At 45.5% G+C, this 7,540-nt stretch overlaps 1 long non-coding RNA gene across 1 annotated transcript; it reads right to left on the reverse strand.

Moving 5' to 3' along the window:
• Nucleotides 1–85: 85 nt before the first annotated feature.
• On the reverse strand, nt 86–5,580 carry LOC309805133. Its single transcript, XR_014294229.1, has 3 exons — nt 5,400–5,580; nt 4,258–4,345; nt 86–372 (listed from the first exon to the last, which is right to left on the reverse strand). It is a non-coding gene; the product is annotated as an uncharacterized lncRNA (long non-coding RNA).
• Nucleotides 5,581–7,540: the final 1,960 nt, after the last annotated feature.

Below are 7,540 nucleotides of genomic sequence, written 5' to 3' on the forward strand. Positions count from 1 at the left end.
GGAAAATGTTGCCTGCAGTGAGGGAATTTCTAATGGGCAGCTCTGTAGATTGTCCCATCCATGGGGCAATTCCATACCTACGAGGGAGAAAAAGGTTTTCAGGTTTATTTATGGAGATCCAGTTTGCACAGTGCTAAGGCAAAACTCAGCTAAAGTTTTTAATGACCCAGGGCTTTTACCCAGGAAATCAGATGCTGAGGTATCCCAATTTCTGAACTCTGTATCTACAGGGAAAATTTCCTTACCCAATGAGACAAGGTTACTATAGTTCTCCAGCATCACATCTTGGTACAAGTTTCTCTGAGAAGGAGCCAGCTTTCTCCACTCATCCCGTGTAAAGAACACAGCCACATCTTCAAACGTCACTGACACCTGTAGAGACAAGCATCCCAGCTCACCCAGGACCACCCATCACACAGGGTGAAAAAGGCGGCAGTGGGGAGTAGACGGGCTACCATGAAATGCTTCTGTATTATTCTAGGTTCTGAAGGTTCCAGGTCATTTGCTTAATGAACAACTGACCAATGACAAATAGATACTGAGTAGCAGGAAGTATGAACCAGGCTCTGAGTTAACTGCTACAAGAGATGGGTGGAGGTATTAAGGCCATTAGTGGGAGTGTTAATTAGAATAATCTTCCTGTTGGCAATTTGATAACATACATTAGAAGCTTTAAAATGTGCATACTCTTTAACTCTCCAATTACTATATTTGTTTGATAATGAACACTGAACAAAAATGCACATGCAAGGACATTTATCATGGTGTTAGTAACAGCAAAGAAATGGAAACAACCTCAATAATCACCGACAGAGACTAGGTTAAATAACTGAAGGCACTCTGTGCTCCCTAAAGCTTGAGGACAGTAATAATGGAAATTAAAATAGCTATAATTTATTGAATGCTTTTTTCAGGCTAAGTACTATTCTTAGAGCTTTATATTAACCTTTAGTGTATATCTTTATTTTATCTTCACAACAACCCTATGAAGAAGGTACTATTATTGTGTCCATTTTACACAAGAGAAAACAAAGAGAAATTTATCCAAGTCACACAGCTGGTATGAAGGGAAAACTCACTCCTCCTGCATGTCTCCGCTACTCTTAATACAACACTACTTCACTTCTGACACCAGATGTGGGGGGTTTTCCGCACACCAAGCAATTGTGGGACACCAGCTGGGTGTCCTACAATTAAACTCAATTCTGACACCTGAAGATAGTGTCAGATTCCCACAAGACTGGCCCCCTTTCAATGTCAATCACAAGTCCAGGTTGTTACCTGTGCTGCTGACTGACTGGCTATAAATTGGAGGTTTCTACAACCCTCTCCTCAGGTTTGATTAATTTGCCAGAGTGGCTCACAGAACTCAGGAAAACATTTACTTACTAGATTACTGGTTTATTATAAAAGAAGACATAGGAACTGGCAGGTGAAAGAGCGGCACAGGGAAGGGGTGCACAGCTTCCATGCTCTCTCGGGATTCACCATTCTCTCTGACTCTCTACATGTTCACCAACCTGGAAGAACTCTGAACCCTTCTGGGTTTTTATGGAGGTTCATTACATAGGCACGATTGATTAAATCACTGACCATTGGCGACTGATGCAACTTTCATCTCCTAGGGTGGTGACAGATGGATAAGAGGGGTTATTGGGGGGCAGGACTGAAAATTCCAACACTTTAATCAAGGTTGGTTCCCCTGGCAATTTGCCCGCATCCTTAGGTGGGGTACAAAAGTAACCTCATTAACATAAACTCTGGTGTGGATACAAAACACACCCATTGTGCCTTCATTGCTCTGAAGTAATTTCAGGGATAAAAAGCATATATTACTAACCACTTAGGAAATCACAAGGGTTTTGGAAATTATGTGCCAGGAACAGGGACAAAGACCAAATATATATTTCGTATTATAAATCACAATATCACTGGTCAGTGGTAGAGGTAGAATTCCAATCCAAGGAACTGCCTCTCAACGCCTATCTCATAGGCTTAAGTAATAAATGATAATCCATACAATGGAGGTAAAGAGCAGTGATGGTAGCAAAACACTGTGAACGCACTTAATGCCAATATACTCAAAAATGATTAAAGTGGTGAGTTTAATCTTATGTGTATTTTATCAAAATAAAAAGCTAAAATGAGAAAATAAAAATATACATACATACATATGTACACATGTACATCAATAAATAATAAATAAAGAAAGGTACACAGACAATTATTCTGAGGGCTGCATACCAAAGGTATGACCATGATTATCTCAAGATGTTGGGGTAAGACTGATTTTACGTTTTTATTCTCTGAGATTTTTAACATTAACATGCAGTGCATGTATAATAAGATAATTTATTGGCACATGGCAGGGAATACAAGAAATGATCTTTGCCCTCAAAAGAATTTACAATCCAACTGGCAGACAAGAAAAACGCATGAAACAATTTGAACAAGAAAAGTGTCGCTGGACAGGACCATATACTATTTCCTCGTTCAATCCTCATTTTAGAGATGAGAAACACCAGGTCCAGGGCAGTTAAGACACCAGGTCACATACTTTACCAATGGCAGAGACAAGACGATAACTGAAGTTTTCTTTTAACCCAGCACTTGGTGGGTATATTCTCTCTCTGGTCTTAAACGTCCTGTCACTGAGTTTTACACACAATTCCACATAGTACTGATGTATCGGCAGCAGGTGAGGTTAGGGAGAAATGTCACATAGGACTCACAAGCAGGGATGGAGAAGATTCTGGGTAAGAGAGCAGCCTGGCTCTGTTGGAATGGAATGGGAAGGGCTTAGAAAAAAGTAGCCCAAATATGCAGAGGCAGGTCCTAGCCACAGTCTCAGAAGATCAACCACTACCACATTTCATGGGTCCAAAAGATACACAACATCACATTGCAGAGAACTCTGGTCATTTGGGAGCCAGGCCTGCCCTGTGTTCTGAAAGATGTACCAGAGGAAAGGCTGGATGATAACTAACATGAACTTAGAGGCCAGACATACCTGGGTTTGATTTTAGGTTGCCTGACTTCGTTGAGCCTCAGTTTCAAGTGTAAAATGGGGGTGATAACTTCTGCTTCGCTATGAGAGTGAGAACAAAGGTGAAGCCCTCAGGATATTCCCCAGCAACGTTAACTACTATTAGATGAGGATGAGTAAAGGAAGGACACTGTATAGTCATTTCTATCTACCAACAGTAGATAGATAGACATCATGAACTAGAATAATATCGTTTAGCTACCACAACCACCACATATTGAACATCTACTATGTGCCCGGCCCTGATAAGAATGCTTTCCATGCACTAACTCCCAGGATCCTCTCATCTACCCTTTGAGGTAGGCCCAGTTGTTGTATTCACTTTACAGGTGAAGAAACTGAGGCACAGAGAGGAAAGAAACTGAGGCACAGAGAGGTGGAGTTTTTTGCCCAAGACCCATTAACAGCAACAGAGGAGATGGGCACAAACCTGGCCATCTGGCTCAAAAGCCCCACTGAGGAATCACTGTATACACTGCCTCTCCACTACCAATATCCCATGAAACTCTCACTGCTGCTTCCTGAGGAGTCTTCTCTCTGCTCTTGGAGTCAAGAGACCTCTCCATCTACGTCCCCACCAGCATGGCTATCCTTTGTTCACACAGTGGCTCACCTGGATGGGGTCCCACCCTCATTCTCACAACATAAAGGTGAAAATGGCAGGTCAACATCAGTTTTCAAGAGAGTGACAGAAGCAAGGCACATGATCCAGAAAGTTAAGATGGAGAAAAACTAAAAACTATGGACTGGGAAAAGCCTGGCGAAGGTATCATGAGGATTTCTCAGGGCGGAAAGAAAAAGAAAAGCATTCTGGCCAAGGGTAGGGAGGGGGACACGACTGAGCAAAGGAGACAGGCCAGAAAGGAACTCTGCCAAGTGTGCATGTTTGTTTGTTCTGACCCCAAGTGGTATAAGACATGTGGCATCTTACCTATCAATTCAGTAATCATACAGTGAATTGAGATTAATGAATAAAAGAGTGTCTATTAGAAAAAAAAAGAGAAACACAGGCCATGGATTGGGGGGTTGGAGGCAAGCATTCCCTATGCAATCCACCATCCACCAGGGTGGACCAACTCTTCCAAGGCAGAAGGACATGGGCTCCAAATCCTGGTGAAGACTGTATTGGGGAGAAAACTTCAGTTTGAGGGTAAAATAACAGAAAAAAAAACCCCATCTATCTCTAAGACCTGAGATGGCAATGAACTCACCTGAGACCTTGCTTCCCTCTGTTCAGTAGCCATGTCCTCTTTTTGGGCAGTTTCACCTTAGGATGGGAGAAGTCTCCAGAAGCCAGATCTGAGAGAAGAAAAAGGGAACCAGGAGGAAGCCCCTTCTGCTTTCTAGACCTCAGAATCAGCAGCTCTGAAACCTTTATACCACTTGAAAATGATGCCAAGTGCCCCCAGAGAAGGAAGTCAGAAGGAACGAGGGCTAGACAGGACCAGAGAGAAGGGCTGGGTCATCCTGGTCCAGGCCCAGCTCCTTCCCTGGCTCAGAGGAAAAGTCCTAGGACTCTATCAGCAGTAGCAGCAACTCCCTGAGCCTCACCGCGTGCCAGGCACTACCTATCAATACATCATCGAGTCCCACAGCACAGTTGGCATTGTCAGCACCCCATTTTATAGATCAGGAAACTGAGGGCAGAGTGGGAGCAACTTGTCCCAGTCCACACAGCCAGGGAGGGTGGCACCAGGGTTCCAGGCACCGCGGGCTCCAGAGCACCTGCTCTAACCTCCCTGCGTGCATGTGACAACTTTTCTCCACCTCAAGCATTCCCACCCAATTCCTCCCCCTCCTGTCAAGGAAACAATTTCCAGATTTCTAGAGAAAGCTGCTTCGGAAAGGGAAAACATCAGCTCTCCTATGGCGGGGAGGGGCTGCTGTCTTGAGGAAAGGGCCCATTAAACCAAAGACCTGGGTCCAGTCCTGGCTCTGCCACTGGGGGAAGCTGGCGACTCACTTCTCGCGTAAAACAAGCCTGTCACTCGGGAGTGCAGGGGTGATGGTAAGGGGAGGAAATAATTTTCTCACGTTCACTGCCAGCCCGAAACAAATTCAAATGCCGGCAGGCGCTGAGCAGGTAGCGCGCTGGGAACTGGTCGGGAAGAAGCAGGAGGGTGGCTGGGTCCAGCCAATGGGGACGATGTGTCCGACCTGTCTCGTTCAGGGCCACGTCAGTGGGATGGCTGGGGGCGGCAGGCGAACAGAGCCAGGGGTGCCCGGCTCTCGGCCCGCCGGCGCCCACAAAGACCCGGCTCGCGTCTCTTGGGCCTGTGCCCCATGCCCCGGCGACGCATGCTCCCGAAGCCCGGTCCTCCCTCCCGCATCCTGCCTACCCCCCGCCGCTCACCTCGCCCAGGCATCGGGGGTTCCGCGGGCCGCAGGCTGGAGGCTCCGGAACTGCCACGGCCAGACAGAAGCTTCCACTGGGGACTCCACGCGGTGCCGCCTCGGCGGACCTCTGGCGAGTAATTAGCTCATGCCAACGGCAAACGCCCGACGCCCTACGCCCCACGTAGCTCCGGGAGGGACGGGGCAGGGACAGTCGCGAGCCCCTCTGGGAAATGTAGTCCATGCGAGAACAAAAGATTCTGGGAAATGTAGTTCTTCGAGCTTGTCTGCGAGGAGAGCCCTGGCTGAGCCTATCACTTGTCCAGACCCCATTCTGGGTTCGTGGTCGAGCTCCTTGGGCTGCTGGCTCCTGGGTTCCTGGTTCTTCCAGGAGGAAACCGACGTTCCTACAGGGCAGTGACTTGTAGCTCTGCATCTGCGTAAATGAGAGCAAGGCAAGTAGACAACCGCCAAGAACAAACCTATTTCCCCGTAAGTCTTTCAACAAGAGTGTATGGAGGACTTCCCTGGTGACTAAGTGGTTGAGAATCCGCCTGCCAATGCAAGGAACACGGGTTCGAGTCCTGGTCCTAGAAGATCCCACATGCCTTGGAGCAACTAAGCCTGTGTGCCAGAACTACTGAGCCTGTGCTTTAGAGCCGGCAAGCCACAGCTACTGAGCCCATGTGCCACAACTGAAGCCTGCGCACCTAGAGCCCATGCTCGGCAAGAAAGAGAAGCCACCTCAATGAGAAGCCCACGCACCTCAACGAAGAGTAGCCCCCCTCACACCACAACTAGAGAAAGCCTGTGAGCAGCAACGAAGATGCAGCACAGCCAAAAATAAATAAAATAAAATAAATTAATAAAGAAAAAGAAATTTATCCTGAGCACAGACTCTACATTCTCGCTATATGCTATGTTCATCATTGCTCAGCTGTGTACCAGAGCTGTGGCACAGCTCTGTGTCTTCAGATGACCCCACTTGGAAGCACACTGCTTGCTCTACCACCAGTAGACTTCAGGGGTCACACTGCACGTCATCCCCATGGTTCCAGTCCTTACATCATCTTTACAATTTTTCCCATAAGAGGTTTATTTAATGAATTGTCTAATACATAACAACATGCATGTGTAATCAGTACTGCATACCATTATACCTATACCAATTAATAACATTGAAACCCAAATCTAATCTTGTCCTATAGGACTCAAATCATTGGCTAGGTTTAAGGAGCACATATTTTGAAACATTTAAATTTGATCCAGTTCTAACAAGTAATCCACACTTATTCTATTCTCATTCACATCATTTATGACATTACATTAATACTTTCTTTCATTTCTTGGCTCAGCAATACATCAGCCCAAGAAATGTGACTTAGCAAATTGTGGCATATTAATCTCTTGCTAGCACAGAATATATTTTGTAAAGATTTCAAGATACCCCTTACAGATTTCCTCCTGTGTCTAAAGCACTATGCTCATAAGGCATGTGATTCTGTGTGTTCTCAAGGCCTCCAGACACCAGGTAACAATGGCCCACACAGAAGGACAAATCTGAGAATAGTCTTTAAGTTGAAGTGAGCATTTTCTGTCCCAAGAGGTAAAGGTAAAAAATTATGATTAATAAACGTACCCATGCATCTTAACATACAGAAAAATTTAGATCTTATACCTTCTATCCAAGAATATATAGCTAAGATTAGATAGGTGTAACTTTGGGGCCATTATCCTCCACATCCTCCAAGTGTCCAGAAGTATCTTCTGGCCCAGCAGCCATAATTTCAGCTGGCTTCACACCGTTTTATTGTTTCATTTGTGTTTTGAATAGATACAAGGAGTGCAGTGTGACAGCTGGTCTTTGTCAGATATTTCCCTTCAGTGGGAGTGGTCTTTTCAGATGTGCATACAACTATTCAGCAGCTGTCTCCTCAGATGTTTCAGATGATAGCTCAGGTACAAGGAAGCAAGACTCATGTTGGCTTTGAAGCCCTAGGCCCTATCAGATCTAATGTATCTTGTAACAGCCTATGAGAAGAGCTTAGTTTCCAAGGTTCCTGCAAGGGACTTGCCCAGTGTAAATACACTTTACCAATCAGGAGTCATTTTTATCTTAAGCAATGTTGCCTCATCATGCAGCTGATGAATCTTTTGAGC

The sequence above is a fragment of the Mesoplodon mirus genome (assembly GCF_964341445.2).
Source record: "Mesoplodon mirus genome assembly, chromosome: 5".
Taxonomy (NCBI): domain Eukaryota; kingdom Metazoa; phylum Chordata; class Mammalia; order Artiodactyla; family Ziphiidae; genus Mesoplodon; species Mesoplodon mirus.